This window comes from Lithobates pipiens, unplaced genomic scaffold (genome assembly GCF_037356315.1).
Source record: "Lithobates pipiens isolate NorthernLeopardFrog02 unplaced genomic scaffold, aLitPip1_a1.2 Scaffold_19, whole genome shotgun sequence".
Classification (NCBI taxonomy): domain Eukaryota; kingdom Metazoa; phylum Chordata; class Amphibia; order Anura; family Ranidae; genus Lithobates; species Lithobates pipiens.
The window spans coordinates 482,983,998-482,993,093 of record NW_027507764.1 but is presented as its reverse complement, the minus strand read 5'-3'; positions in this window follow the sequence as shown (position 1 = coordinate 482,993,093).

Below are 9,096 nucleotides of genomic sequence, written 5' to 3'. Positions count from 1 at the left end.
AGTCTTTTGCTTTGTTTTTGTTTTTTTATTGAGGGATATAACTTGGTTGGGGAAAGGAAATATATGGGATGCCCATAGATCAAATTACTTTGCCATCATATCTATAAATTAGAACTTCGTTTGAGCCTTGAAGAAATGATGCACATGTATAACATCTACAGTCTTTTCCTTGCATCACCATGTAGATTATTGCTCCTCCTCTGCGTAACTCCTGCAGACTATTGCTCCCAGGAATCCTTCCCTCCTGCACAATCTTATACTGTAGCACATTATATTCCTTGTCACATCCACTTCTATATGCAAAAGAACACGCTCCGAATAGTCTCTAATGCTGACTCTAATTGGTTGCTGATACTAGGCCAGAGTTCTGCAGTACCTCTCCCCAGAGGCCTAGTAGTTTATTAGCATGTGCTGAACGGTGGACTACTGTTCCCAGCTAGTTCAGCTTGCAAATCCTGCACCCTCGGGTCGCATCGATTTGACACTATGCCCCAAGTCTCTCCTCTGTTCCAGGACTCCTCAACAATGACCGTCTAAAGATGAGGACTTCATCCATGACAGTTTAAGGATGAAGTTCCCTCCCAGACTTCCTGGCATGTCTCCACATCCAGCTCTCCACTGTGGTACACTCACCAACCTTTCTCTGCCCCGAGTCCATGGAAAACTTAACCGGACCGTACATTCAGACAGCTTCTCCTGCCCCTCTTCTTCGGGAATTCCTCATCAATGACCATGTAAAGATGAGGACTTCACCCATGACTGAAATTCCCTCACAGTTCTCCCGGGACTCCTCCTGTGATTGGCGCACCCCCCCCCCCCAAGATGGAGGTGCCCTCCTGCTGCTGTCTAGTACTCCATTCTCCACTTCTCCCGGCCAACAACTCCACCCAGAGGCTTGTTAACTCAGCTTATATGGGAGGCCAGCCCCCTGCCAATTCCAGTTGGGGATTGGTCAGGGCTCCTCACATGAGCTGTCTGCCACTCCAGTTCTAGGCCCTGCCCCTCTTCCAGAACATTCTCACTGGAAGCAGGGGAGGCGCTTCAGAACTAAAGTACAGGTGGTCACACCCACTGCTACACTGACCACTCCCTACCCCCAGATCAAAAACAAACAGGCCTAGCTTGCAGCATAGGCCTGCTTAAATTTACCTGTACTGACAGAACCTACAACACTATACTTTTAGCACCTACCTATGGTAGAGGGTGCTACATAAACATATAACTATATTTGGAACATAGAATATTGCATTTCCCCCTACTATACTAGATGCCATGGGACTGACTAGCGATTTTAACACAATTGCAGCATCCCATGGATCCACTGCTGGAACCAGGGCTGCTGTTAGAAATCACGGGGCCCCATACAGCCTACCTGACAGCCCCCCAACCTTAAGTGACTAAGGATATAGATTTATCAGCCCTTTTCTATACAGCCTTAGCTGCACAGATAAATGAACAGGAAACGCTCTGAGGCTTCATTCACAAATTGAAGCATAGTAAACAAAGTTTACTATGTTCACTGGTGAATGGACACAGGAATGATTGGTACCAATTGCTCACTGTGGTCATTCAAGAAGGGAAGGGGTCATTACATTACATATCCTTCCCCCACTCTCTGCCTTGAGACATTTCCCAGCTTTCAGTGGGAGAGGAGGGAAGCCAGCAGCCCGGACAGTAGATGGAAGGGGCGCATGTGCTAGAACCAATCCCCCTGCAGTGAAGCGGGAGAAAGGCGATGGCAGCTGGCAGTGCTGCGGGGGGAAAGGGGCACACTGGGGGGCCCAGACAGCAGATGGATGGGGCGCACCTGCTAGAAACAATCCCCCTACAGTGCAGCTGGAGGAAGGGAGAGGAGGAGAAGCTGGCATTGCTGCAGGGGGAGGCAGAAGAGGGTTGATGTCTGCAATAAGGCAGTACACTTTTGAACTGACGAGGCCCAGGGCCAGTAAAGGAGGACTGGTGGTACTGCCTTGTCAGCAGCCCTGCCTGGAGGCTTGTTAGAGCACCCAGTGCCAGTTCTACTCAAGAGTCTATATAGTTCCAGGAGCAGGAGGAAGGAAAGAACAGCAGCATGGGACATAGACTGCAGGACAAGGTAAGTGTTTTTCATTTTCACCAGTGTTTACCCTCTTACCCCCAATAGTGCCATTGGACACTATTGTTCCTCTATACCCCACACTTAACATTGTTCCTCCCCACTCTCCATTAGGCACTACTGCTCCCACCCACTGCTGGGCACTTTTGTTCCTCCTCTTTCCTTATCGGGTACCATTATTCCCCCAGCCCTCTTGGGGCACTTTTTCTCCCTCTACCCCCTGGTGAGCACCATTGTGTTCTCCCCTTCCTTTCCTATTGTCCTGACCCCCCCCCCCCACCCCTTCCTAAAGTCACCAATAATACTGTGAATGGGCAAGGGGAGAGGAGGGGTGCATAAATGACAGAGCTATTTCTGCTGCAGCTCTCATAACCACAATGTTGGAAGTACAGTATAACAAATCTCCCAACTGTCTCTGATTTCGAGGGACTGTCCCTGATTTGGAGCAATGTCCCTCTGTCCCTCATTCCTCCTCATTTGTCCCTCATTTTGGTCTGATCTATATTGCTGTATATAAGACCCCTTTCACACTGCAGAGCCTATAGCATTGGCGGTAAAACGCCGCTAATTTTAGCAGCGTTTTACCGTCAGATTTGCAGCGCATTTGGGCCGCTAGCGGGGAGATTTTACCCCCGCTAGCGGCCGAGAAAGGGTTAAAACCATCCCAATACGCCGCAATAGTGGCATTTTGCTGGCGGTAATACAGCGCTGCCCCATTGATTTCAATGGGGAGCAGCGGTGGAGGAGCGGTAAACACATCGCTCCTTCACCACTCCAAAGAAGCTGCTGGCAGGACTTTTGCTGACGTCCTGCCAGCGCACCGCTCCAGTGTGAAAGCCCTCGGGGCTTTCACACTGGAGACAAAGGAGCAGCAGTTTGAGGGCAGATTGCAGGCGCTATTTCTAATGCTATAGCGCCTGCAAAACGCCCTCAGTGTGAAAGGGGTCTTAAATGCACTTTTAATCTATCAAAAAGTGTTTTCTAGCACTAAACCTGTCATCTGATTTCTAAATTGCTGCATTTTTAAATTCCAAAAGCCAATATAAAGAAATAGTAGTGGTTAGAAAAAGCACTTGTGGGTTTAACCAATCTTGTTTTTTTGTACAATTCTCCTTTAAGGGGGCATGGCCAGGGGTGTGTCCTATGCCTGCATACTTTTGCTGATAGGTGTCCCTCATTCTCATCTCAAAAACCTGGGAGGTATGCAGTAAACAGGGCCAATCTGAACATTAAGCACACATGACAAGAGGTAACTTTTTTCCCTGAGAAATTTAAATAGATGTCTATTTCTACACTTTTGCTTTAGATGATTACTAAGAACTACTATTAGGTATACAGTACATATGACACATATTATTATTATTATTATTCAGGATGTCAACAATTTGCGCAGCACTTTACAACATGAGGGCAGACAGTACACTTACAATACAAATCAATACAGGAGGGATCAGAGGGCCCTGCTTGTTAGAGCTTACAGTCTAGAAGGGAGGGTCAAGTTGAAACAAAAAAGGTGATAACTGGGGGGGTTGAGCTGATGGAGAAAATGAAAATACAGTTGTTAGGTGTGGGTAGGGTAGGCTTCTCTGGGGATCGTCTAAAAGCTAATAAAGTAGGAGATAGGCAGACAGATTGGGGTAAGGCATTCCATAGGATTGGAGAGGCTTTGGAAAAGTCCTGGAGGCGAGCATGGGAGGAGGTGATGAGGGAGCTAGAGTGCAGGAGGTCTTGAGAGGAACGAAAAGAATGAGTAGGTTGGTATTTAGAGACTAAGCTAGGGATGTAGCTGGGGGCAGAGTTGTGGATGGAGTTTATATAAACATTATACAGTAAATCAGGAAACTGCAACATAATAATAACTACGTTTGCATTTAATTTTACTGAATAGTGTGATCAAGGCCAGATTAAGAGCATCTTGGGCCTGGGGCTGAGGATTTTGGTGGGCCTCGGATCTACAGCAACTGCACTTCCAAGTGCACTTTCAGTGCAATTTTAAGTGCACTTTGCACTCGTAGTTTGCACTTGTAGTGCAAAGTGTACTTGCCTTCGGTAAATAACCCCCTATGTATTTTTTTTAAATATGACAGCAAGTTCAGGGAGAAGATTCTCCTCCACTAGATCCAGTGGATAGGGGAGATGCTGCAGGGGGAAGTGGGAACATGTTACATGTTCCCAAAGGCTTATCCTTTAACCACTTTCCCATGGACGCTTTCACCCCCTTCCTGCCCAGCAGTGGTGGAACTACCGCCATAGTGACCCACGTGGACGCTATAGGGCCCACAGCCGAGTACGGCGCGGTGAGCGGGCAGCTGGTGGGCCGCCGAGTTGCCGGTCCGCTCGGCGCTCGTACAGTCACACTCACTGTATGAGTGGATGAAGCTGGGTGGCTTGGCAAGGGGAGGAAGCTGCCAGCTGGGAGGCTCAGTGGGTGGACTGGTCAATCAGTGGGTTGCAGAGCAGAGAGATGACATAATCTCTCACCGTCCGGTGCCCACCCTGCTTCCTGGCAGTTTCGCCCTCACTCACTGTGCAGGCAGCAGAAAGATTATATCACCTCTCTGCTGCCTGATTCAGACTGGGACACAGCCATTCCCCACCTTAGCAGGAAAGTGACAATCTGCAACTTGTGGCAGGTGATGGGGCAAGTGGAAAATACGCAATGTGTGGCAGGTGAGGTGGCAAGTGGACAATTTGCAACTTGTAGCAAGTGACAATCCGCAACTTGTGACAAGTGGACAATCCGCAATGGGTGGCAGGTGATAGTGGACAATTTGCAAAAGTGGAAGGTGAAATGGCAAGTGGACAATCCACAATGTGTGGCAGGTGATAGTGGACAATTTGCAACGTGTGGCAGGTGACGTGGCAAGTGACAATCCACAATGTGTGACAGGTGACGTGGCAAGTGGACAATCCGCAATGTGTGTCAGGTGACATGGCAAGTGAACAATTTGCAACTTGTGACAAGTGACAATCCGCAACTTGTGGCAGGTGACATGGCAAGTGGACACTCTGCAATGGGTATCAGGTGACATGGCAAGTGGACAATTCGCAATGTGTGGCAAGTGACAATCCACAACTTATGGCAGGTGAAGTGGCAAGTGGACAATCCGCAATGTGTGGCAGGTGACAGTGGACAATTTGCAACATGTGGCAGGCGACTTGGCAAGTGACAATCCGCAATGTGTGGCAGGTGACAGTGGACAATTTGCAACGTGTGGCAGGTGACTTGGCAAGTGACAATCCGCAACGTGTGGCAGGTGATGTGGCAAGTGACAAACCACAACTTGGGGCAGGTGACGTGGCAAGTGGACAATCCGCAATGGGTGGCAGGTGATGTGGCAAGTGGACAATTTGCAATGTTTGGCAAGTGACAGTCCGTAACTTGTGGCAGGTGATGTGGCAAGTGACAATCTGAAACGTGTGACAATGGACAATCTGCATCTGGTGGCAGGCGACGGTGGCAAGTGACACACTCGGGGCTCCCACTGATTCTGCATTATGGTGAGTTTAACTATTTCATTTTATATAACAATGTAATAATAGAAATAATGTGTTTCAATCATCCTGACACCAATCATCACGGAACCATGGTTGTTATGAAGCGCCAACATCAGCCATTGCCCCAATAAATTGCCCCCAAAAAAACATATTTTCTGGGCGGGGGGGGGGGGGGGGTCATGCAACACTGTACCCATATGACATTTTTATCTTTTTTTTACACAAATAGAGCTTTCTTTTGGTGGTATTTAAACACCACTGGTGGTTTAATATTTAAAAGGTCAGTTCATATAATAATGATATTTTAGTTGAGTTATGCTGCGATCACACGACCGGACTTTGACGGACTAGGTCAGACGGAATGAATCCGCTGGACAATTTGATCATGTGTGGGCTTCATCAGACCTTTGCTGTCTAAAAGTCAGACAGACTTGAGATTTAAAACATGTTTCAAATCTTTCCAACGGACTCGAGTCCGGTTGAAAAATCAGTTTGTCTGTATTGCTAGTCCAACAGACGAAAACCGATGCTAGGGCAGCTATTGGCTACTGGCTATGAACTTCCTTATTCTAGTCCGGTTGTACGTCATCATGTTCAAATCCGTCAGACTTTGGTGTGCTTGTGCTTGGCCAAGTCCATTCGTTCGGAAAGTCCTTTGGAACTCCGCCAAAAGTCTGTCGGGAAGACCGTCGGACCTAGTCCGTCGAAAAGTCTGGTCGTGTGTACGCGGCATAAGTGCTAGAGAGGTTAACTACCAAATACTTTTTTATATATCGAAGACTGGGAGGCTCTACTGGCAAGGTGTCTGCAAATGTTCCAGGTCTGCACACTTGCTGCATCTTGTTGGACCTCTTTAGAGGTTGCAAAAGAACAAGTAGAAACATTTAGCATACTGAGATGAGCAGAAACAGACCAGGGTTCTAGAGGGAAGTCCTAACCATTGTAAAATGTAGGCTACAGAGGTGTATTTAACCTCTTCCTGCCAGTGTGGTGTTTATATGCGGCTTCTCAGTGTGTGTAGAAGCTTAGCGGCTGCATATATGTGTCTATTTGTAAACAATTTAATGTGCTGAAAGAGCACTCACTGCTGTGACAGCCAAACACAGCGGTCACATGATCGAAATGCCTGTCTCCGCCTCCTAGCATTTCAGCCAGTTATAGGGCTGGGAGCTGGCCACAGGAAGGCATCTGTGAATAGCGATTTTCAAGTTTTTCCACAGATTCTCAATTGGATTTAGGTCTGGATTTTGACTGGGCCATTCTAACGCATGAGTATTCTTTGATCTAAAGCATTCCATTGTAGCTCTGGCTGTATGTTTAGGGTTGTTGTCCTGCTGGAAGGTGAACCTCCACCCCAGTCTCAAGTCTTTTGCAGACTCTAAGCCCTTGTACACACGGTCAGACATTCCGACGGAAAATGTCCGATCGGACCTCGTTGTCGGATAATCCGACAGTGTGTGGGCTCCATCAGACCAAGTTTTCCAGCTGGGCTATAACATTTTCCGACAACATGATCCGATCGGACTTTGTCCGATCATGTGTAGAGAATTCCGATCGGACAAAGTGCCACGCATGCTCAGATCAAATTCCTAGACCAAAGCTATTGGCTACTAGCCTGAACGTAGTCCCTTCCTAACGAAATAACATCATCACATTAAGTATGATCGGATTTCCTGACAACTTTGTCTGACTGTGTGTATGCAATAGTTTCGGACAAAATCCGACGGATTTGGTTGTCGAAATGTCCGACCGTGTGTACAAGGGCTAACAGGTTTTCTTCTAATGCCACGTACACATGACTGGACTTTTTGACAGCAAAGATCCGACGGAACAAGTCCGTCGGACAATTCGATCGTGTGTGGGCTCCATCGGACATTTGCTTGCCAAAAATCCGGCAGGCTTTAGAAATAGAACATGTTTTAAATTTTCCCACCGGAACTCCGCCGGACCGAGATATCCGTTCGTGTGTGCGCTAGTCCGACGGAAGAAAACTGACGCTAGGGCAGCTATTGGCTACTGGCTATGAACTTCCTTATTCTAGTCCGGTCGTACATCAGACTTTGGTGTGATTGTGTGTGGCCAAGTCCGTTCATTTGGAAAGTCCGTCGGAACTCCGCCGAAAGTCCGTCGGACAGACCGTCGAACCTAGTCCCTCGAAAAGTCCGGTCATATGTACGCGGCATTAGATTGCCCTGTATTTGACTCCATCCATCTTCCCATCAACTCTGACCAGCATCCCTGTCCCTGCTGAAGAAAAGAATCCAGATAACATGATGCTGACACCACCACATTTTATGGTGGAGATGTTGTGTTCAGGGAGATGTGCAGCGTTCGTTTTCCACCACACATAGCGCTTTGCTCTTAGGCCAAAAAGTTCAATTTGGTCTCATCTGACCAGAGCACCTTCTTCCACGTGTTTGCTGTGTCCCCCACATGGCTTCTCACAAACTGCAAACAGAACTTCTTATGGCTTTCTTTCAACAATGGCTTTTTTCTTGACACTCTCCCATAAAGGCCAGATTTGTGGAGTGCATGACTGATAGTTGTCCTGTGGACGGATTCTCTCACCTGAGCTGTGGATCTCTGCAACTCCTCCAGAGTTACCATGGGCCTCTTGACTGCTTCTATGATTAATGCTCTCCTTGCCTGGCCTGTCAGTTTAGGTGGACGGCCATGTCTTGGTAGGTTTGTATTTGTGCCGCACTCTTTGGATGGATTGGTGAATTGAACAGTGCTCCGTGAGATGTTCAAAGCTTGGGACATTTTTTTATAACCTAACCCTGCTTTAAACTTTTTCACAACTTTATCCTGACCTGTCTGGTGTGTTCCTTGGGCTTTATGATACTGTTTGTTCACTAAGGGATTAAATTGTACACAGGTGGACACTATTTACTAAGTTAGTTTTGAAGGCAATTGGTTCTACTAGATTGTGGTTAGGGGTATCAGAGTAAAGTGGGCTGAATACAAATGCACACCACACTTTTCACATAATTATTTGTAAAACCATTTTGAAAACCATTTATCCTTTTTCTTCCACTTCACAATTATGCGCCACTTTGTACTGGTCTATCACATAAAATCCCAATAAAATACATTTACATTTCGCTAACATGAAAAAATGTGGAAAATGCCAAGGGGTATGAATACTTTTTCAAAGCACTGTACAGTGCAGGGAGTATTGTGTGATGTGGCATAGTGTATAGCGATGTGGTACAATGCATTGATGTGAGTGCTGTGTGACACAGTACAGTATACAGATGTAAATACAGTATAACGCAGCACAGTGTACAGATATAAATATGGTATTGTAGTGGAATATTCTAAACCACTCCTATAAGCAAATAATTCCATTGCGCTGAAAAGCACAATTATGGCTCTTTATGGCGTACTTTTATATCTCCAAGTAACACAGACACATGCTGGTATCACATTGAGCTTAACCAACTCCTCCTGAATAGGAGCTGCTGTCTTTATTTATAGTGTAAAACATGAATAACAAAGGG